We start from the raw sequence: 22283 nt of genomic DNA on the forward strand, positions 1-22283 counted from the left end.
TAATTAAGATGAAACATTACCATATGACCCAGCAATAGCACTTCTGGGAATATATCACAGGGGTGCAAAAAAGCACAGTAGAAATGACATCTGCATCTGTATGTTCATTGCAGCACTGTTCACAATAGGCAGAACCTGAAAACAACCCGAGTGCCCAAGAACAGACAATTGGTTAAAGAAACTTTGGTACATCTACACAATGGAATACTATGCAGTTGTTAGGAAAGATGAAGTCATGAAATTTGCTTATTAGTGGATGTACATGGAGAGTATCATGCCAAATAAATTGAGTCAGAAAGAGAGAGACAGACATAGAATGACTGCACTCATTTGTGGAATATAAAATAACATAATATGAGACTAACACCAAAGGACAGTAGAGACAAGGATTAGGAATATTGCTCCATAGTTGGAAGCCTGCCTCATTAGTAGGGGGAGAAGGCAGCTGGGATAGAGAAGGGATCACTAAGTCAATGATGGTTGAAGGGATCACTCAGGATGGGATATGTGTGCTAAAAGTAGATAAAGGACCAAATATGATGGCCTCTCAGTATCTGTATTGCAAACCATAATGCCCAAAAGTATATAGAGAGAGAATAAGAAGGAAATTATCTGTCATAGAGGCAGGGGGTCGGGTGGGGGTGACAGGAAGGATAGTGGGGATATTGTTGGTGGAAAATGTACACTGGTGGAGGGATAGGTGTTCGATCATTTTATGGCTGAAACTCAATCATGAATCTCCCAGTTGATTCAATTAAAAAAAATAAAACATCACAAATTAAAACATCTGGATTGTCCACGAGTGCCCAGAGAAAAAATTAGAACTTCAGTAATAGTAATTCAAAAGGTTTGTGTTTAGGACTTGACACAAATTAGGTGGCAAAAAAACAGATATTTTAGGGGGGCTGGAGTGATAGCACAGCAGGTAGGGCGTTTGCCTTGCACATGGCCGACCCGGGTTCAATTCCTAGCATCCCATATGGTCCCCTGAGCACCACCAGGGGTAATTCCTGCGTGCAGAGCCAAGAAGTGACCCCTGTGCATCGCCGGGTGTGAGCCAAAAAGCAAAAAAAAAGAAAAAAATTTTAGATAGAAACAAATGTGTTGAAAGGTGGTCACTCACATCTCAACCTGGGATGTGTAATGCCTTTTTTTTTTTTTTATGGGCTACCATAGGCTTTCTCTCCACTGGAGAAGTCTGCATCTCTCTTGCTCACTTGTTCTTGCTCGTTCTCTCTTGTTCTTGCTCTCTCTCTCTCTCGCTCGCTCTTTTTCACCCTCTCCTCTTGTTCTCTAAATAAAACTATTCTATTTCACACAAACACAAAAGAAGAAGCTCTACCCCCACCTTTTGGGAAGCAAGCCATCTTCACTCTGACTCAGACTTTATCTCTTGGTCCTTTCCTGCTGCCTCAGAGTCACCCTGAGCCAAGTCTGAATAAAGCATGTAGCAGCCAGGTGCTTTCAGAAAAGAAGACCAATATTGGAGTTCAATGGATGGCTGTCCTGCTCCACTAGCTCAGTTAAAGGGTGAGCCAGGAAGATGCCTCTGCAGTGAAGGATATCTTCACTGCAGGAAATAAAGTTTTTTTTTAAATTATTTAAGAGTAGAAGAATCTATAGATACATTTATATTGTATTTTATAATAACATTAAATAGTCAAGGAGGGAAAAAAAACATACAAATTTGAAATAAACCAATGAGAGGAGAAATGGATAAGAGGAAATGCAAATGTCTAAATGCCTGCCCTAGGTGTCTCAAGAAAGCCATCTGGGTGCCAGAGAGGTAGCAGTATAAGCCATTCTTTATCCACACATCTGTGCACTTGACACTTGAGCTATTCTATCTCTGGACTGTTGTGAATAATGTTGCTGTGAAGAAGGGCACACAAATACCTCTTTCCTATTTTTTTGTTTTGGGTCCACACCCACTGGTAATCAAGAGTTTACTCCTGACTCTGTGCTCAGGGATCATTCCTGGTGGGGCTCAGGGAATCATATGTGGTTCCAGGGACTGAACCTGGGCTGACCATGTGCAAGCAAGTACCTTATCCACTGTACTATATCACTAGTCCCACTTATTCACTCTTTTAACTGTAAGATAGCTAAGAAAGTAAGAGCACCAGCATAATTCATTTTTGTGAGTACTAATAAGTTGTCTGAATGCATGCAGACCCATGTAAGTACCTCACACCAATCTCATAACATCATCATCATCATCATCATCATCATCATCATCATCATCATCATCATCATCATCTCGTTGATCGTCGAATTTCTCAAGCGGTCTCAGTAACACCTCCATTTAGCCTAGCCCTGAGATTTTAGAAGCCTCTCTTTACTCATCGTTTACTTTAAATCATTTAGATTTTTGACATCTATGTTATGAGATACTTTTTTTTTTAAAGTAAAAAAAAATACTTTTTTTTTAAAGTAAAAGTATCTCATAACATGAATGCCAAAATCAAAAACAAAACATAAAAAAAATATCAGTCAAATAAAGGAGTATCTTATTTGCCGGTATTGATTGTGCATTCTCATTTAGAATTTGCCTAGAACTATTAAGTGGTAGCCAGCTGGTCTGCCTGACATCAGAACCTTTAAGATTAGTTGTTTTTTTTAATTGGGGGGGAGGTGGTTATGTATGATTTTGAAAAGGTAACAATAGTGACACCAAAGAAATCTAAGATACTGCACAGAAATAGGTCAAAGGGACAAACGCAAGAGTATCTTATAGATAAGATAGTGTTTGAAGGGGCTGGAGTGATAGCACCTCGGGTAGGGTGTTTGCTTTGCACACGGCCAACCCAGGTTCGATTCCCAGCATCCCATATGGTCCCCCATATTACTGCCAGGAGTAATTTCTGAGTGCAGAGCCAGGGGTAACACCTGTGCATTGCCGGGTGTGACCCAAAAGAAAAAAAAACCAAGATAGTGTTTGAAGATAAAAACAAATTTATTTTTAAATTCCCCTAAATTAGGAATGAAGCTTCATTTTTCTACAACAAAACACAGAATGATTCTTTTTAAAAATTTTTTAATTAAATCAACATTTTTAGCTTTTTATTTAATTTCATTTTATTTTTATAAAGTTGTTCACACTAGTTCATTACATTTAATATTCGAACACCAATCGCACCACCATTGCACCTTCCCACCACCATATTTCTAATGTTTCAACCCCAAATCCCAAACCATTGCCCCCAAAGCAGAACCGAAACAATTTATTTAGTTTTGCTTGTTATGAATAATTCACTAAAAATGATCCAATAAAGTTTCCTTAGAGGAAAGTGTATGAAGATTGTTGTATTTCATCCTGGAGCCTTTAAGCCCTTGTATAAGAGATTACTAACATGTCTGTTAAAGGTTGAGCCTTGTAGGGGCTGGAGCGATAGCACAGCGGGTAGGGCATTTGCCTTGCACACGACAGACCTGGGTTCGATTCCCAGCATTCCATATGGTCCCCCAAGCACCGCCAGGAGTAACTTTTGAGTGCAGAGCCAGGAGTAACCCCTGTGCATCGCTGGGTGTGACCCAAAAACAAACAAACAAAAAAAGTTGAGCTTTGTATGCTTTTATACATACATCATACATACACACATATACATACATATATATACATGTATATATATATATATATATATATCCATAAGATCGGTTGCTTCTACTTTAAACCCCATCAAATGTTGTGTGCTACTCTTAGTACATCAGTGATGTAGAGTATTAAGAGTATTAGAGGTTGTGTCCACATGCTCCAGAAATTCTAAAATTTAGAATACAATTATATAGCAGATTCACTCATAGGTGAGACTCATCCAAGCCTGTGGAGAGTGGCCATGAGCATGGTTGTAATTGAGTTCTGGAGGTTTTTGGCTGCCAGGTTCTGTTGGGGCAGGAAGGGGAACTCACCCCCCTCTCCAAGTTGCCCCTGATAAGACAGCCTGGCGTGGGATGTGGAGGCATCTCTGGGGAGTGTTGTCCTATGTTAAGTCAACATTCTGATAAAGAAACACTGTCATCTTATACCTATGGGAACGGCTTCCAGGCAGCAGTAATAGTACAGTGGGTAAGGCATTTGCCTTGCATGCAGCTGACCCAGGTTCGATCCTTGTCATCCCGTATGGTCCCCTGGCTCAACGAAACTGAAAACATAAGACCTAAGCTGCAACCACTGACACTTTGTAATGTGCCTGTCAACTTGACAGGTGAGGATGGCTTGGGGGTTGGGGTGGGGAGGGAATATAGGAACTGGTGGAGGGAAGTTGACAATGATGGTGAGATTGGTGTTTAAACAGTATATGCCTAAAACTCAAATATCAAGAACTGCAAATCATAGTTATTTAATACAAAAAAGTTTTTTAAAAGATAATGCAGGGGCTGGAGCAATAGCACAGCGGGTAGGGTGTTTGCCTTACACGCAGCTGACCCGGGTTCGATTCCCAGCATCCCATATGGTCCCCTGAGCACTGCCAGGAGTAATTCCTCAGTGCAGAGCCAGAAATAACCCCTGTGCATCTCTGGGTGTGACCCAAAAAAGCAATAATTAATTAATTAATTTAAAAACTCATTTAAAATGAAAAACAAAACAAAAACCTCATTTAGTTTGTTTTATTCTTGGGGGGGAGACACCCAGCAGTGCTCAGAGCTTACTCCTGGCGCTGTGCTCTGGGTCACTCTTGGCTGGGCTCAAGGGATCATATGGAGTACTGGGGGTTGAACTGAGTTGGCTACATGCAAGGCAAGTGCATTGTACCATGGCTCCAGCCCCCTAAACCTCATTTTTTTAACTTGATGATTCTAGGTTTCATTTGGAATAAGTGAAATAACCATTTTGTTTTTGTTTTTTTAACCGAAGGAACTAGGATACTGGGGGATACTGGGAACTAGGATACCACATGAGAATTAGCAAACTTTATTGTGGAAGGAGGAACAAGGATAAGATGCTGAAGGTCACAGAACTCCACATGAGTGGTATCAGACTTCCAAACCCACATCCAACCACAGTGAAATGTGAACTGCCTTCCTAAAATATACGGAGACCCATGTGTGCATAAAAACAAATACACAAAAACAATATGATCCAGAGGTGAATGAAATTTTGGCATATCGTTCTTTTCCACCTAAATACTGTAAAAAAAATTCTCAAATATTCTAGAGAACCATGTACTGCTTACATAATTGGACAAAAGGACACTACCTACTCTTTTCTGAAACCAAAGCTCCATTGCCCCTTTTGTGTGGGAATCCAGCCACCATCTGATTCTTGGACAGCACCAGGCGAAGAGCTTGGGAACATTTCTGGACACAGCCGCAAAGCTGTCATATATGGAAACCTTCCCTCCTGGATGATCTCAGCCCTGGAAACTGCTCAACGTAAACCGTGCCTCCAAGAGCTAGCAGAGATCTTCGGGCAAAGCCCAAGGGTGGAGCATCAAGAAAGAACTGGCCTAAAAAAGAGAGAGCCGTTGGGCATAAGGCCAGCAAAAGCCCTTCATATCCTTTACAGGTGAAGCAATGCGGGAACTGCAACAAACAAAAGGCCTAACTCACAGGTGCATGGAAAAACAAAGGGACCTTGAATCTCCACCCAGGGCTTACTGACTTCTTGATAGAAAACTGGGAAACATGGTCCTCCAGCTACTGACTGGACCATTCTCAGTGGATAGGAGCTGACCCAATTTCATTTTCCTTCTCACTAAGCCCCAATACATATCAACTTAGTATCCCCTCTCTGCATAAGCAAATGCTAATGACACAGGGTACCTATTAGAAGTATGTAGCCCTTATATGCACGCACAACTTTACCATGGCTCTTCATGGGGCTAATTCATGCCGCACCCCTTAATTAATTAACTCCCTGAGTTAATTCACCCCCAACCCAGTGATAACTCTCCTCTGGGAGCATTTGCACCCCCTCCATGGGTGCACACTTTAATAAATAGCTTCAGTCTTGACCTTGAATTCTTTCTTCCACAAAGAAAAGGAATTAAGGTATGGCAAGGACCTGGCCAGGCACCCCTTGTTCTTGTGACGTGTGGTGGAGCAGAGTTGGGTTCTAACAGCCTCCTGAGTCACCTCTTTCCTTCAGGAAGACAGAGAACCTGGTTTCCTTTGCATACAGGTCACTTTCATATCTTTTTTCTGAATTTGCACAAGTTTTCACGCTCGCTTTTAGTTGGAGTGCTTCCAAGGGCCGCATACTCAGTAATGGGATGCTACTAAAGATTTCTCCCTTGGTTGCGGTGCAAGGGTGAGTCACCCACTCACAGTAGTGCTGCAGGGCTTGCACTTGGGCATGTGTGGTGACGCTAAGATCGAACTCAAGACCTCAAGTCTGCCAAGGCAGGGTTCTATCACTGAGTTTTCCCTGAGCCATTTAGCTTATTTTTAATTGCTTCACGGATAAATTCACACAAAAATTTTATTTCCAGCTCAAGCATTTGTCTTTAAACATAAGACATCTGATTATAGCCCTTGATACTGCAGTGTGATCTAGGAAGAAACAATATGATAAAAATAAAATCCTGTATTTGTTTGTGGGCTCTGTGTGTGTGTGTGTGTGTGTGTGTGGCAGGAGGTAGGGCCAACTTGGTGGCTACTCAGGGGCTATTACTGGTGCTGTGTTTGGGGTGCTTGGGAAACCAAATGTAAGGCAAGAATTCTAACCCAGTACTGTGTCTCCAGCCTTGGTTTAACTTCTTTCCATTACTCAAACAGAAAACTCAGTTCACTGAATCCAGTGCCCACCGTCATCAAGACTCATTTTTGTATTCCTCCAGTGGCTCATATACTCGGGGTTCATTTTACTAGGTTTCTTCAATATGGTGACTTTGTCAATGGCAGGTGTAAAGCCTGCTGTCTTGGTAAATCCAGCAGCAAAAAGAGAACGTCTACGTCCAAAGATTGCACAAATCTTGGACTTGAGTCACGAGCCATGTTTTCATCACGCCTCCCTCGCAGGATTAATCATCCCCCCCCAAATTAATGGAATGTTCTGATTGGCAGGCCTGGGTCATGTGTCTATCAGATGTCACAGTGAGAGTGGAGGAGCATTTATTTTCGAAAGAAAATGGTATTAACAGTAGAAGGGGGAGTAGATGCTGGGAAGACAAAAGAGCAGATGTCTACACAGGTGCCTCAGAGGAAAATCCACCACTATGGGCAGCAGAACCCAAAACGAACAAAGCCAAAGTGCTATGGGTTTTAGAGAAAAGGAACATGGGGGCCGGAGGAGGCAGTTCAATGGTGGGGTGTCTATTTTTCCTGCATGAGATGGTTTTGGGGTTCATTCCTAGCACACACCCCAGCAGCACCTGAACTATGGGGTAATAACTCTTTCACTCTCCAGATGATGGGTCACATTCAGGCCACTTATTCACTCTATTTACACCTCTACAGTACTTACTGTGTGCTGAATGCTCTTCAAAGTACACAGGAAGTAGATGTCATGCTATCATCACAGAGCAACACTGGAATAGATAAAGTAAGATATTCCCATGAAGTAGCACAATAGCAATTTCTTCATCTCTGATTACTGTGCACATGATAAGCACCAAGTTTATACATGTATTAAGGGAACCCAGGCCAGGGAGAAAGAAATGTTTTGATTTTCATTTATCTCTACTCCACTTCTATATCTGAACTTGGATGCTTTATAATGATGATTTGTGTGTGCTTGTAATTCTTTCAACTTATATATTTACTCTATGATTAGATACCAAGCCCGTGCTAGACACTGGATGTTTAAGAGAGAGCTTTTCAGGGCATGTGAAACATTGCAAAGAGAAATTGAATGTGGCTATGGAGAAATGTAGGATGCAAAAATTGAATCAAGTGGATCCAATAATAAAGCAACATTTGAAAACCATGATTACTGACATTCCCACCACGGGTGGGCCACATGGGGCGTGATGTCATCAACAGTGACATGGATATTTACATAATAACAAGTGTTCATTTGTTATTATAAAAACAATGAACATTTGTACAACCAATGTTTGGGGTTTTTTTGTTGTTGGGGGGATACTCTTCAGTGGTGCAGGGCCCCCCAAGGCTACACCCAGTGGAGCTCAGGGACCATGAAATGCCAAGGATCAAAAGGATCCCTGTGCATGACAGATATGAGCACTGGCCCCTTGAGCTATCTCCCTGGCACCATCTATAACAAATTTAAACAACACAGAGAAGATCCTGCTTTTGTATAAAAGATAACATTTCTTTTTTAAAAAATAATTTTATTGAATTACCGTGAGATAGTTACAAGCTTTCATGTTTGAGTTACAATCACACAATGATCAAACACCCATCCTTCCACCAGTGCACATTCCCCACCACCGATATCCTGGCTATACCCCCCCTTTCCCACCCTCCCCCTGCCTCCATGGCAGACAATATTCCCCATACTCTCTCTCTACTTTTGGGCATTATGGCTTGCAACACAGACACTGAGAGGTCAAAAAGATAACATTTCACTAACAGCCCATATATAGAAGTAATTCTACAGGAGCTCAGAAGGGCATCAGTAGGGGTAGTAGACTTTGACTCTGATACCTTAACTGAAGCCTAGGGACTTGGCTTAACCTGGGGACACATTTTTCTGTAGCTGAGAGCTCAGATTGACTGTATATGTTTTAAACAATTCCAAGTTTCTCCCTGGTGATATTTTAATAAATAATTGGTGACAGTTAACTGGGAACTGCAATCTATGGCCAGTGCCTCTGGAGAAGCTTGCTTTAGTATTAGTGGTGACTGAGTAAGATTAAAAGCTCTCAATTTCCAAACGGGTTTTGGTTTTGCTCTCACACAGCTCACCCAGGTGGGGTAAGAGAGCCCGTGACCTACTTACTACACTGATTCCTACTTTACAGCAGAAAAAGAACTTACAGTGACCACAAATGGTTTCTGTGTAAGCAAATCCAGGGAATCAAATTTTGGAGAATGTGGTTGATTAACTTAAAAATTGGGAGTACGGAGTCATTGGTATGGAATGTCACGGGGTGAGACCAGGATGTGCCTGGAAAACTTGGGTGAGCAGACACCAGAAGATAATCACCTCAGCTTCCTAACCCTTTTACCACCCACGTGCTTTAAACTTAATGAAAAAACCTCACCCTCCCCCTTTGTTAAAAAGATAGGAAAGGGGGGCTGGAGCGATAGCACAGTGGGTAGGGCATTTATTTACCTTGCATGTGGCCGACCGGAGTTCAGTTCCCAACATCCCATATGGTCCCCTGGGCACCGCCAGGAGTGATTCCTGAGTGCAGAGCCAGGAGTAATCCCTATGCATTTCCAGGTGTGACCCCCCCCCCCCTACAAAAAGGCAAGAAAAATATAGGAAAGGGGAGAGATTTATTCCTGGAATTCTTACAGAGAGATCCCTCCCAAAATCCAAAATGCCTTCTTTTCCTTTCCTTTTCCTTCAGAAAATAAGAATAAGTAAATAATAAAAACAGAAATTTGGAACTAGCACAGGTATAACCTACGTAGGTTATAGCTCTAGCCTTAGAGGTTTTCTTCCTCAGCCCTCTTCTCTGTTCATGCTTAGCTAGTAGAGTCTGCTGTAGATACAGACCATTCCTTGTCCAGAAAAATAAAATCGTGTCATCAGAGTAAAAAGAATAGCTCTTTTGAAAAAATAGCAAGGGGCTATGCAACCAACTCATCCAAAAATAGAACTGGATTTTTTTTTTTAAGTGAGTGGAAAAGTACGGTGTTAGAACTCAGCTGGGCTAAGCCTCGGGAAAGCTGTTTGCTCCACCCTGGCGCCTGAACAGAAGAGCAATGCCAAATCAGTTCCTCCCTGACCCAAACTGAGGAGAGGTCAGAAAAGGTTGCAGATGCTATGACTGATATTCTTCTTGTCACAGCAGGGCAGAGATTATGGCAGCGTCCTGCGATGGGGCCGTTGTTGAAAGCACACCGGGTCTCATGTCAAACTCCGAGCTCAGAATCCTGGATTGGGAGCACTTATTGAGGAGCTGGCATAGAATTGGGGTAGAGTGATCCATAAACAAACAGACGTTTCATTGGAGTTCGGAGAGGCACATGTTGTTCTTATTTAAGGAAGATAAACTGGACTTTGGCTCTCTCCAAACAGAGCTAAATCCAAAGAGCAAAACAGTATATAATAAAAACAATAAATAAAACAGAAGGTCAGAGCCAACATGCAGGAGGAACATGAACAACTCCAAGGACAAGTTTCCTCCTCGAAATCGAACGTACCTCAAGTACGTTCAAGTTTTTAGGGGGCCTGATCAGAACACCATAATTTGGATCTAGGTCAGAGACTAGCCTCATGTTTATGAAAAATCGAGGCCGTGAGTGGCCTGGGGAGGAGAGAGGGGGTGGTTCCATGACAAAAGCCCAGCTTTGCCAAGGCAGGACTGCTAGGTCCACTCTCCCACTCACATGCCTTGAGCAGGGCTCCCAGCCCCTCTTCTTAAAATGGTAGGTCGCTAGGTGGTTGCGTAACTGAATGTGGGGAATCACAAAAAACATTGGCAACAGCAAATGGTTTCTGAAAGCACAACAACCAAAACTCGATTCAAGATCAACCCTGTAATGAATCCAAGGTGTTTCTGGCAGCATTTGTGCATGTTGCATTTCTCCAGGGAAAATAAGAAAGGGGGGGTTGTGGGTGGAAAAATTTAAGAAGTCCTGGTCTAGAGTCCACACAGCCAGGTGTGTGTGAGCTCAGCAACTGAGTTGTATGGGCCCCTGAGGAGCGCCACAGCCAGGAGAGCACCCCAGTGAACACACATGGGAGCACCACTGCAACCCCCAGGGAGTACTGCAACCAGAATGTGTATGAGCACCATAGCTAAGAGTAGCTGGATCTCAACAGGTGTGTGTGTGTGTGTGAGTGTGTGTGTGTGTGTGTGCACAGCCAATAAAAGTCTTCAAGTTCTTGGGGCCAGAAAGATAGTACAGTGGGTAAGGTGCTTGCTTGGCTCAAGGCCAACCCAGGTTTGATTCCCAGCACCACAAATGGTCCCCCAAGTACCACCAGGAGTGATCCCTGAGTACAAAGCCAGGAATAAACTCTGAACATCATCAGGTAAAAAGTGTATAAGCCCCAGGAGAGCACTAGAGTGTGAGCACCACTGCATGTGCAACTCCTAGCAAACACGTGATCCCTAATCATCACACAACAGCAAAAGGACTGGGACTGGGACATTTGGTGGTAGGGGTGGAGAACTTGGGGCCACACCCAGCTGTGCTCAGGGTTTACTCCTGTCTCTGTACTCAGGGCTCCCTCCTAACTGGGCTCAGGGGACCATATGTAGTGCTGGGGATCGATCCAGGTCAGTCTCTGTCAAGGCAAGCACCTAAGGCCCCTGTGCTCTCTCTCCAGCCCAGGATTTTTTTTTCTTTAATTAAATGTCTGTGGTAGGTCTGGAGAGATAGCACAAGCAGTTAAAGAGTTTGCTTTAGGGGCTGGAGCAATAGCACAGCAGGTAGGGAGTTTACCTTGCACACAGCCAACCCGGGTTCAATTCCCAGCATCCCATATGGTACCCTAGCACTGCCAGGAGTAATTCCTCAGCGCAAAGCCAGGAGTAACCCCTGTGCATCGCCAGATGTGACCCAAAAGCAAAAAAAAAAAAAAAAAAAAAAGAGTTTGCTTTACATGGGCTGGCCCCAGCTCAAACTCCAGTGCATATGGTTCCCCCGTACCAACAGGAGTGATCCCTGAGCGTAAGGCCAGGAGTAAGCTCTGGGCATGGTCAGGTGTGGCCCCCAAACAAACAAAACTCTGCAGTATCTTCAGCCAAGTAAGTGGACTGTGCTCTTTCTCCCTGTGGGGCCATGTGCAGAAGCTGAGAGAGTGGTTGCTTGGCACCGTCCACAGCCTATGGCTTGTATAGGCAGATCTAAGGGGCCCTGAAGACAGTCCTTTGGGTGGACATTCACATCTGCCCTCAGGCTGTCCCCAATCTCGAGCTCCAAACAGGTATGGATGTGCCTTTGGAAAGCCTCAGGGCACAGTGGTCAGGGTCCACATTGACCAAGTTATCATGTCCCTCAGCACCAAACTGTACAGCAAGGGATGTAACTGAGACTCAGCGCCAGGCCAAGTTCAAGCTGGTCGCAGAAGATCCACATCTCCAAGAAGTGAGGAAGTGAGGCTTCGCCATGGTTACGGGGGAAGAGTTTGGAGACACAGTGATTGAAAAGCGGCTTGTCCCAAAGTGCTGTGGTGTCAAATACGTCCTCGATTATGCACCACTGGACAAACGGCAGCCCCACACTCCTGAGAGCCTCTACACTCCCCGAGTCCCTGCCCACCTGCTCCCCAAAAAGTCCGGCTTCCTGCTTATTCCCGCCCCCCTCCAAAGTCCGTGTTACAGGAAAGAAAAAGTCATAACAAAAAGTGGGGGGGGGGAGGCAGCTGACCTTGTTTCATGAGACCTGAAGGAAGGGAACTTCCCAGGTATTATTCATCCCTTGGTTCCACACAGACTCATTTTCCAAAAAGAAACCTCTTCCGGAGTCTGCCTTTGTTGCCAGACTTGATTCTCACCAGAAGGTGTTATTGAAGTCAAGTATTTTTAAGACAGTGAAAAATGTATTTGAATGTTTTTTTTTTCTTATAAGCGACTGGGTGTCTTCTTCCTATTTTGGTTTTTTGCAGCTTCTTTCCTTTGGGAAGATGCAGCTTCCCAAGCTTTGCTCAGGGGACCCCAGAGCCCTCCCAGTGACATCCAGTCAACCAGCTCAGATGGTTTCATGCTAGAGGACTTGCAGTGTGGTACTTCTCGGGCCTAGAGGTGCCAGGGGCCATCCAGAGTTCAACTTTTAACTACACCCAACAGTATCCACAGAACCATGTGGTGCCGGGGGTCATACAAGGCTTGTGCTTCTGACTTCTGAGTTATCTCCCCAGTTTCTTTTTGACACTTCTTCATTTGACTTGTTAAAGATTACTTGGCTGCTCAACAGTTAATTTATTATTATTATTATTATTATTATTATTATTATTGCTTTTTGGTCACACCCAGCGATGCTCAGGGGTTACTCCTGGCTTTGCACTCAGGAATCATTCTTGGCAGTGCTCGGGAGACCATATGGGATGCTGGGAATCGAACCCGGGTCAGCCGCGTGCAAGGCAAACACCCTACCCGCTGTGCTATCACTCCAGCCCCTCAACAGTTAATTTTTTTTTTTTTGCTTTTTGGGTCACACCCAGCTAAGCACAGGGGTTACTCCTGGCTCTGCACTCAGTAATTACCCCTGGCCGTGCTCAGGGGACTATATGGGATGCTGGGATTCAAACCCGGGTCGGCCACGTGCAAGGCAAGCACCCTACCCGCTGTGCTATCACTCCAGCCCCTCAACAGTTAATTTTTATTCTGCTGATAAATTCATTCTTCAACTAAATTTTATAAATAATCCTTACACCAGATGTTGGAAAGATAGAACCTGCATTTATGGCAATAGTTGGAAATCAAGACTTATTTAAAATATTTGTGTCACATTGGACAACCTCACCTTCTGAACACTGCAGGTGGGGCAGGGAGAGACCTAAGGAGGTGGAACACAAGCCTTGCAGGTGTGGCATGTGGGCCGAAGTCTGACCTCAGCTGTCGTGGTTCCCAAGCACGAGATAGAGCCCAGATTGAGCCCAGATCTCCCCCAGGCCCCTGGGCTCTGCTGCGGAGATCTCCCCCAAATGAACGCTACAGATGATGCTTCTAGTTTTCAACTGACATCAAGTTGTCTGTGTACTTCCCCTTGAGCACTAAGGGAGGGCATGATGCTGAAGTTACAAGCAGGCCCGGACAGGCTGGGAAGGAACCATGGCTTCTTCATTACTGACTATTCCTGCCTCTCAACTGCAAAGGCCTCGGCTGGAAGCAGACCCATAGAATGTGTGCATGCGTTTACAACCAGTGCACTGGGGATCATGAAAAAGCTACAGTTTGAATCCAAAAGCAACTGGAAAGGCTGGAGATACAGTACAGCAGGTAAGTATCTTGCCTTGCACAAGTCTGACCAGGGTTTAATCCCCCCCATATGGTCCCCCACAGCGGGTAGGGCGTTTGCCTTGCACACGGCCGACCCAGGTTCAATTCCTCCATCCCTCTCGGAGAGCCCAGCAAGCTACCGAGAGTATGCCGCCCTCACAGCAGAGCCTGGCAAGCTACCTGTGGCATAATTGATAGGCCAAAATAGTAAAAAGTCTCACAATGCAGATGTTATTGGTGCCCGCTCAAGCAAATCGATGAACAATGGCATGACGGTGCTATGCTATGGTCCCACAAGCCCTCCAGGAGTGACCCCTGAGTACAGAGTCGGAGTAAGTCTTGAGCACAGCTGAGTGTGGCCCCAGAATAAACAGAAACAGCAGTCGATTGGCAGAATTTCCTCTCCCAGGAAGATTACAGCTTTCAGCTGGTTGGATAAGAGCCATCCAAGTTATGGAAGATAATCGGATTCACTCAAAAATCTACTGATTTTGGACTAGAGACATAGTATAGCACTTTGCCCTGCATGCAACTGACCCTGGTTCAATCCCCAGCACCCAGTAGGGTTCCCTGTGCCCCACCAGGAGTAATTCCTGAGCACTTCTGAATGTAGCCTCCAAACAACAAAATTCTACAGGTTTAAATGCTAATCTCACAAAAACATTTATATTAACATTTGGCCAAATATCTGGATACTGTGGACTAGCCAAGATGACATAAAGTTAAACATGCCAGATCCAGAGGCGAGTCACGAGTGTTTGACAGAGAGCTTTGAACTCCATTCCTTTCCTCTCTAGCCCCATAATCTATCAAATGCACTAATTAGCTTCTCAGTCTCTTAGTTACTGCTTCTACCTTGTGCCACTGAGACGCTGAAAGACATCTCAAAAAGGAAATGGTATAGAATATCGACTTCACTCAAACAGCTTTCTCCCTCTCAAAACCTGACCTCTCATATTCTCCCTGACAAGGGGTGGTAATTTGGTAGTTCTCTGAATCCTTCAGACAAGGATTTTTTCACATCTTATCATAGAGGAAGAAAGATGCTAAAAATACATTTTATTGCAGGAAATTCCAAATTAATATTTCTTAAAATTGAGAATTACTATAAACAGAAAAAATAATGTACATTGACCAGAGAAATAGTACAGAAATTAAGGCACTTACCTTGCACACAAGCCAACTGCAGTTTGAATCATTGGCACCACTTATGGTTCCCTGGGCACCACCAGGAGTAATCTCTGAGCACATAGCCAGGAGTAACTGACTGACATGGTCGGGTGCAGCTTTAACCCTCCCCTTCCCAAATAATAATAATGAATATTATACCGCATGACACTTATTGATTTGCTTGTGGGTCTTGGACCACACACAGTGCTACCGAGGCTCCCAGCTCTGTGCTCATGAGTTGCTCAGAGGAACGTCTATGTGGAGCCAGGCATCAAACCTTGACTTCTCCCTTGTAAAGCCTGGGTCCACTTCATTGCACTACCTCCCCAGCGTGATACTAAGTAGTATTTAGTGGGTAATTATCAGAGGGTTCTATCTGGGATGCTGGGAGAAAATGTGCTTTACTGTTATTTATGCTGCTAATAGGGCCTACCTCAGGTTTTCTGAGTTGAACCTGTGAGCCCCCGAGGGCATGGATGAAGAACATGAAATGAGAGGCATTCTCCTCAAAGAAGCCAATAGTAAAGGCAAAACATCATTCATCAATCTGCAAGGTCTGAATATGGGGTACCAGGGATCCAACCTGGCTCTGCCACGGGCAAGACAAGTGCCTTGCCTGCTGTACTATCGCTCTGGCTATTATAATATTGGTTATTATACAATCTTGGACTGGAGAGATAGCACAGCGGGTAGGGCGTTTGCCTTGCATGCGGCCGACTTGGGTTTGATTCCTCCGTCCCTCTCAGAGAGCCCGGCAAGCTACTGAGAGTATCCCGCCCGCACAGCAGAGCCTGGCAAGCTACCCATGGTGTATTCGATATGCCAAAAACAGTAACAAGTCTCACAATGAAGATGTTACTGGTGCCTGCTCGAGCAAATCGATGAACAACGGAACGACAGTGCTACAGTGCTGCCATTTTTATATAGTATGATAAAATTCATAAAAATATATGTAAAATACTTATTGACATAAGCATTATTTTCAGGTTATAATATTATCTAGGACTGGAGCGATAGCATAGTGCATAGGGCCTTGCACATGGCTGACCCAGGTTTGATTCCTCTGTCCCTCTCGGAGAGCCTGGCAAGCTATTGAGAGTATCCCGCCCGTATAACAGAGCCTGGCAAGATACCTGTGGCATATTTGATATGCCAAAACCAGTAACAACAAGTCTCACAATGGAGACCTTACTGGTGCCCGCTCGAGCAAATCGATGAACAGAATGACAGTGCTACAGTGCAATATTATCTACTTAAAAAGAAAATGTCTATGGGGCTAGAGACATATACAACAGGTAAGACTCTTGCCTTGCAAGCGACAGACCTAGGTTCAATCCCCTGCATCCATATGGTCCCCAGAGCACTGTCATGAGTAATTCCTGAGTACAGCACCAGGATTAAGTCCTGAGCACAATGAAGAGGACTAAAAGTAAGTCCTGAGCACAGACTGTTGTGGCCCAAAAAACAAAAATAAGAAAAAAAAAAACTGTTCAGACTGATGAAAACTAAAGCTAGGTGTATCTATTTAATAATGTTCATATATTATAACACATATTTCCTCTTTTTTAGTTATAAATTGTAGAAATTTCTACAGTTAGAAATTGTGGCAAAAATATTAATAGCATCAAATGTATAAAAACTTAGTTAAACAAAATTGTGCAGGAACTAATGATGAAACGGATAGTACTGAAGAATATAAACTTTTATTTTTGGTTTTGGGGCCACATCTGGTGATACTTAGGGGTTACTACTAATTCTGCACTCAGGTGCTTGAGGGACCAAACGGGATGCCTGGGATCGAACCCGGATTGGCTGCATGCAAGGCAATTGCTCTTACCCACTGTACTATCTCTGCAGCCCAAAAATATAAACTTTTCAATAAATAAAAATCGAAGCCATATCCAACAATGGAAAGATGCAATTATTTTCTAAGTTAATATATGGATTAGTTTAATTCCAATTTGGTTATTCACTTTTTAGTTTATTCTGATCAGGAACTTGGTGAGAAAATTTTGCAAAATTACTGAAAAATTTTTCCAAGAGTTTAACAAAGAAATGTTTTTATTTATTTTTATTGATTTTTTGGGTCACACCCAGCAATGCTCAGGGATTACTCCTGGAGGTGCTCAGGGGACCATATGGGATGCTGGGAATCAAACCCAGGTTGGCCGCATGCAAGGCAAACGCCCTACCCACTGTGCTATCGCTTCAGCCCCACAAAGAAATGTTTTTAAATGTCATTATGAAGTAGTGACTTTAGTAAACATTAAAAATTTGGGTTATATTTAAATTTGTGCAAAACTTCTGCTGAAATAGACCAAGAAAGAGGGCAGTGAATAAAATGAGTACTATTTCAAATCATGCAGATGACACAGACTGTTTTAAATAGTGTTAGCGAGTACAAATGAGCTTGATCCCTAGCTCAGAGATGGTAGCAGAAAAGATTTCAGCTGGACCCAATCAATATTTCAGTAGAATAAATAAATTATAAAATTTACAGAAGAAAATAAAGGTTAATAGTTATTACTAGCTTATCATTGTGAGTTGAGGAATGCTTTTCTAAGTATGATCCACAGATAGAAACCATGAAGGATATGAAAGATACTATCATGTCAAAAGTTTAAAAATCACAACAGCTTCTACCTTGGGAGGATAATGATTAAAACAGGTTCTGTGGAAAGCTGATTGTGATGAGTGTTATATGGGTGGATGTAAAAGCTTATTTTTCTGCATATGTGTTATCCCTTAATTAAAAATAGATTTAGTGTAACTTTTCCATAGAAAAAGATACCATGATATTTTTTAATGAAATGACAAGCTAGAAATAAATTTTTCAACACTCAAGACACACAACAGGTTATTTATTATTTTCTGGTGCCAGAGAGATAGTACAGCAGTTAGGGCTTGTGTCTAACAGGAGACAGACCCTGATGATGTCCCTTTGCACCACACTGTCTCCCAAGAATCTCTGGATTTGGCCCTTATGAGCCCCTCTGAACACCACCGTGATAGTCTGGGTGATCTCCAAGCACCCCAGGTCCAAGCAGCACCACACAGCATCCTCAGATGCTCCTTTGCCTTGAACCCTCCAGCTCAGTTGGTGACAACAGCTGGGAGTGGCCGCTTGGCCTCCAGAACACCACCTGAGAGGGTCTTCATACCCCCAAAGTAGCACAGTTGGCTGCAGAATGATTCAAAGAATTAGGGCACATGCTTAGCTCGTGAGGGCCCAGATCGCTCCCTGGCACTGCATGATCCCCTGAGCAATGCCGGGAGTGGTACCAAAAATTTTTAAAAAGATGAACCCAAGGGCCAGGGATGTGGCTCAGTGGTAGCACATGTCTCACACGGGGGAGGCCATGGGTTCCAATCCCAGGCCACAAAGAGGAAAGTAACAGAGAAAGAAGAAGTATTTATTACATTTTTAATAGACTAGAATCCAGGAAGACAGTGGTGAGCCATCTAAGAGAAAAATAGACAAAGATATGAACCAGTCATTCTCAGAGAAAGATAAGTTAAAAAAAATAATAAAGTTAACAAATGTGAAAGAAGTTCATCCACATTAGTTAGAAAAAAATTATTTTGCAGGCTGGAGTGGTAGCACAGCGGGTAGGGCGTTTGCTTGCACGAGGCCGACCCGGGTTCGGTTCCCAGCATTCCATATGGTCCCCCGAGCACCCCAGGAGTAATTTCTGAGTGCATGAGCCAGGAGTAACCCCTGTGCATCGCCGGGTGTGACCCAAAAAGCAAAAAAAAAAAATTCTTTTGCGTTTTGGGTCACACCCAGTGGTGCTCAGGGGCTACTCCTGTCTCTTCATTCAAAATTACTCCTATTACTCTTGTTGATGCACAGGGATCCTGGGGGTACCAAAACTCAAACCTGGGTCAGCCGCATGCAAGGCAAGCACCTTACCTGCTGTATTATCACTTCATCCCCATAGTTACCAGATATTTTTAAATTTAAATTTTTACAGAGCTAGAAAAACACAACATTCACAGCCAAAAACCACAAAACAAAAGCTTTATACTCAATGGCTAAAGGAGTATGAGGAGAGAGGGGTGCTTTCATACCCAATTGGCAACCTTTAGGGAAAAATATTCTGGGATTTTTAAACAATATTTAAAATGCTATTTTCTTGATCAAGTAATTCCACTTTAAGAAATTTACAATAGAGGGACTGGAGCAATAGCACAGTGGGGAGGGCATTTGCCTTGCACGCAGCCGACCCGGGTTCGATTCTCGGCAGCCCGTATTGTCCCCTGAGCACCTCTAGGAGTAATTCCTGAGTGCAATGCCAGGAGTAAACCCTGTGCATCACGGGGTGTGATCAAAAAAGGAAGAGAGAGAGAGAGAGAGAGAGAGAGAGAGAGAGAGAGAGAGAGAGAGAGAGAGAGATTTACAATAGAGGGCTGGAGAAACAGTGGGGGAGATTAGGCCCCGCCTGCTGTAATATCGCTCCAACCCTTGATCTTTTTCCATTGAGTTTGAAAGTGGGGTCGAGAGAGGTCAAAGAAATGTTACACGCAGGGCTCCTGGGGCTGTAAGAAAATGAGTATCTCTGTCCCCTGCCTCTGCCGCCTCTTGCAAAATCAAGTTCAGCTCCCCCTAAGTAGTTCCCCAGTACTTTGTTTTATTCAATGACCTTTCTTTTTTTTTTTTTTAATCTCCGGTTCTTCAGACCCTGAATCACAGCTGATTTCCTTGGATTGTAAACTCTTGATTATCTACCAGCTGATTGGATAAAGTAGGAGTGAATATCTACCAGGACCACAATGCAGTAAGAAAGAACTGAGTGGACACTGGGAAGGGGCTTTCCGCTTAGAGACCTGCACCCCCTGCTCTGGCAGTTAGTGGCCCCCAGGAAGACCCACAGGGCCACTAATGCCCTGGGCGTGAGCACTCAGCTGCCTGGCCAGTGGGGACGGACAGCTCTCTATTCCTGCTGGACAGCTCCCACCTGCTCTGCTGACTGACCACCACTCAGCATGGGTGGTCAGGGCCTCTCCAGGGCCCTAAAAGATTCAGGGAAATTTTCCCCAGGGGCCTGCAATTGAGACTTCACCTTGGGCACTCCGGCCAGCAGGCAGGGGATGAGTACATGCCTACCGATGGCGCCATGTTCGCTTCTGGGTATGGGAACATGCAGAAGCCCCTGGGCACAGTCTTCCCTGGTATTCTTCCCTGGCTTCTCCCAGCAGCAGGCAGTGTCCTGGGCCCGCATCAAGTGAGGTGCCAGGATACCTGAACCCTCTTAGAATCCCCACGCAGTGCCCACGAAGGGGGAACCGTTGTACCTTATCTGGTGCATGCCTGAGAAGTGAAATGGCCAAAGGCGATGCCACCTAGGCCTGGGAAAGAGGTGCCGGGTGCCCTCCTCACCAGCTGCCCCTCACACCAGCGCCCCAGTCCTGTGCAGGCGGAAACTGGAGGAGGACAGGGAGTTTGCACACGTATCCATTGCTCTGCTCTTAGGCGAAGGTAAGTCTCACGGGCAAACTAGGGAGGGGCACCTTTGTGAGCGATTGTTGAGCCCTCAGACTTCTGATTTAAAAGGTCCCTGGGACCTGGCTGGAGTGATAGCATAGCGGGTAGGGCGTTTGCCTTGTACGCGTCAGAACCTGGGTTCGATTCCCTGCATCCCATATGGTCCCCTGAGCACCGCCAGGGGTAATTCCCGAGTGCAGAGCCAGAAGTGACCCCTGTGCATCGCCGGGTGTGACCCAAAAAGCAAATAATAATAATAATAAAATAAAACAAAAAATAAAAGGTCCCTGGGAGGGGACCTGAGAACCTGGTTCCTGACAAGCCTGGGGTCTGGCCAAGGCTGCCTTCCCGAGTGCCCTGGGCCCACACTCCGGGAACCACTAGCTTTGAAGAGGGCCAGTGAAAGGGCTGTCCAGGGACTGTGCCAGACAGAACCGGAGCCTGCAGGGGTGGAAGGGAGGGTGAGGAGTTGCATTTCCAAGGGGAGGCCCAGGTGGGGTGGGGGGTGAGGGAGAGTGAGGAGAACTCACAGCGGGTGGGGCTGCAGCGGGGCTAAGGAGCCTAGGGGAGGGGTCTAACGGAGGGAACCCAGGGGGGCACAGCGGCACCGACAGGAGGGGACTAGGATTGTTCGGGGCACCATCTAGATGGGACTGTTCCAGGGACCCCTGTGCTCTTAGTCTGGAGCAAGAGGGAAGCATTGAAAGTGTGGAACTAGAATGAAGGTGACTGCCACCGGGCTGAGAGCAATGCCCAGGAGTGAAACAAGCCTGCTCCCGAGGACAGAGAAGATCCGGAGGGCCGGGGAGATGGTGCAGCAGGCAGGGCACTTGCCTTGCACAGGGTTGAGCTGGGTTCGATCCCAGGCATCCCATATGGTCCCGCAAGCCGGCCAGGAGTGAGTGCAGAGCCAGGAGTAAGCCCTGAACACCAACCGGGTTGCCCAGAAATGAGAGAGAGAGAGAGAGACAGAGACAGAGAAAGACAGAGACAGAGACAGAAACAGAAACAGAGAGACAGAGACAGAGGGAGGCAGAGAGAGACAGAGAGAGAAAGAACCACAGGTCTTGAAACATTCTCTAAGCTTGTGAGAATGTCTAGAGGGCCTCAGCCCTACCTAAGGTGGTTCCTTGTCTTGCTGTCCCCAGGGCTTCAGGGCTTCTGGCCTGCTGGGGGGACGGGGTGGGGGGTGCAGTAGGGCCAGGAGAAAGGGGGAGGAGATGGCGGTTCCCTGAGGAGGGAGCCTCAGTGTGCCAGCCTCCAGTGCGGGTCCCTTGGGACTGCTGTCCCAGGCCTGGCTGGCCTTCCCTTTGACTGGTAGCTGTCCAGGGCTATCCCAGGGACACCCTCACCTACAGGCCACCGCCTGGGGATCCCAGGCCCGTCCCTGGTACAGCAGGCAGCCGGCCTGGAGAGGCAGTGTGCCGGGGGGAGGCGGGCCACTGCCATTCTTGGTATGGTTCTCTCTCCAGGAGCAGGGCGGCATCAGGTCACACTCCGGACAGCTTATAAGGCCTGGTGCGAGTTTTGTTTATGCAAGAGCAGCTTAAAAGGAACAAACCCGCCAGCACTGGGGGCTGTTGCCACTTGAGACCTTTTGCATACATTTTTCAAATGATAATTCACTCTCCCCAACTCCCTTCCACACCACACCCCCCCCA

General features: G+C 45.2%; 1 long non-coding RNA gene and 1 other non-coding gene across 2 annotated transcripts; one reads left to right on the plus strand and one right to left on the minus strand.

Moving 5' to 3' along the window:
- Window positions 1–4896: 4896 nt before the first annotated feature.
- Window positions 4897–9508, minus strand: LOC129400052 (uncharacterized). The gene is made up of 3 exons (XR_008627393.1): window positions 9182–9508; window positions 7406–7469; window positions 4897–5447 (listed from the first exon to the last, which is right to left on the minus strand). It is a non-coding gene; the product is annotated as an uncharacterized LOC129400052 (long non-coding RNA).
- Window positions 9509–11764: 2256 nt separating this feature from the next.
- Window positions 11765–11895, plus strand: LOC129400626 (small nucleolar RNA SNORA70). The gene has a single exon (XR_008627825.1). It is a non-coding gene; the product is annotated as a small nucleolar RNA SNORA70 (small nucleolar RNA).
- Window positions 11896–22283: the final 10388 nt, after the last annotated feature.

Source organism: Sorex araneus, chromosome X (genome assembly GCF_027595985.1).
Source record: "Sorex araneus isolate mSorAra2 chromosome X, mSorAra2.pri, whole genome shotgun sequence".
Classification (NCBI taxonomy): Eukaryota; Metazoa; Chordata; class Mammalia; order Eulipotyphla; family Soricidae; genus Sorex; species Sorex araneus.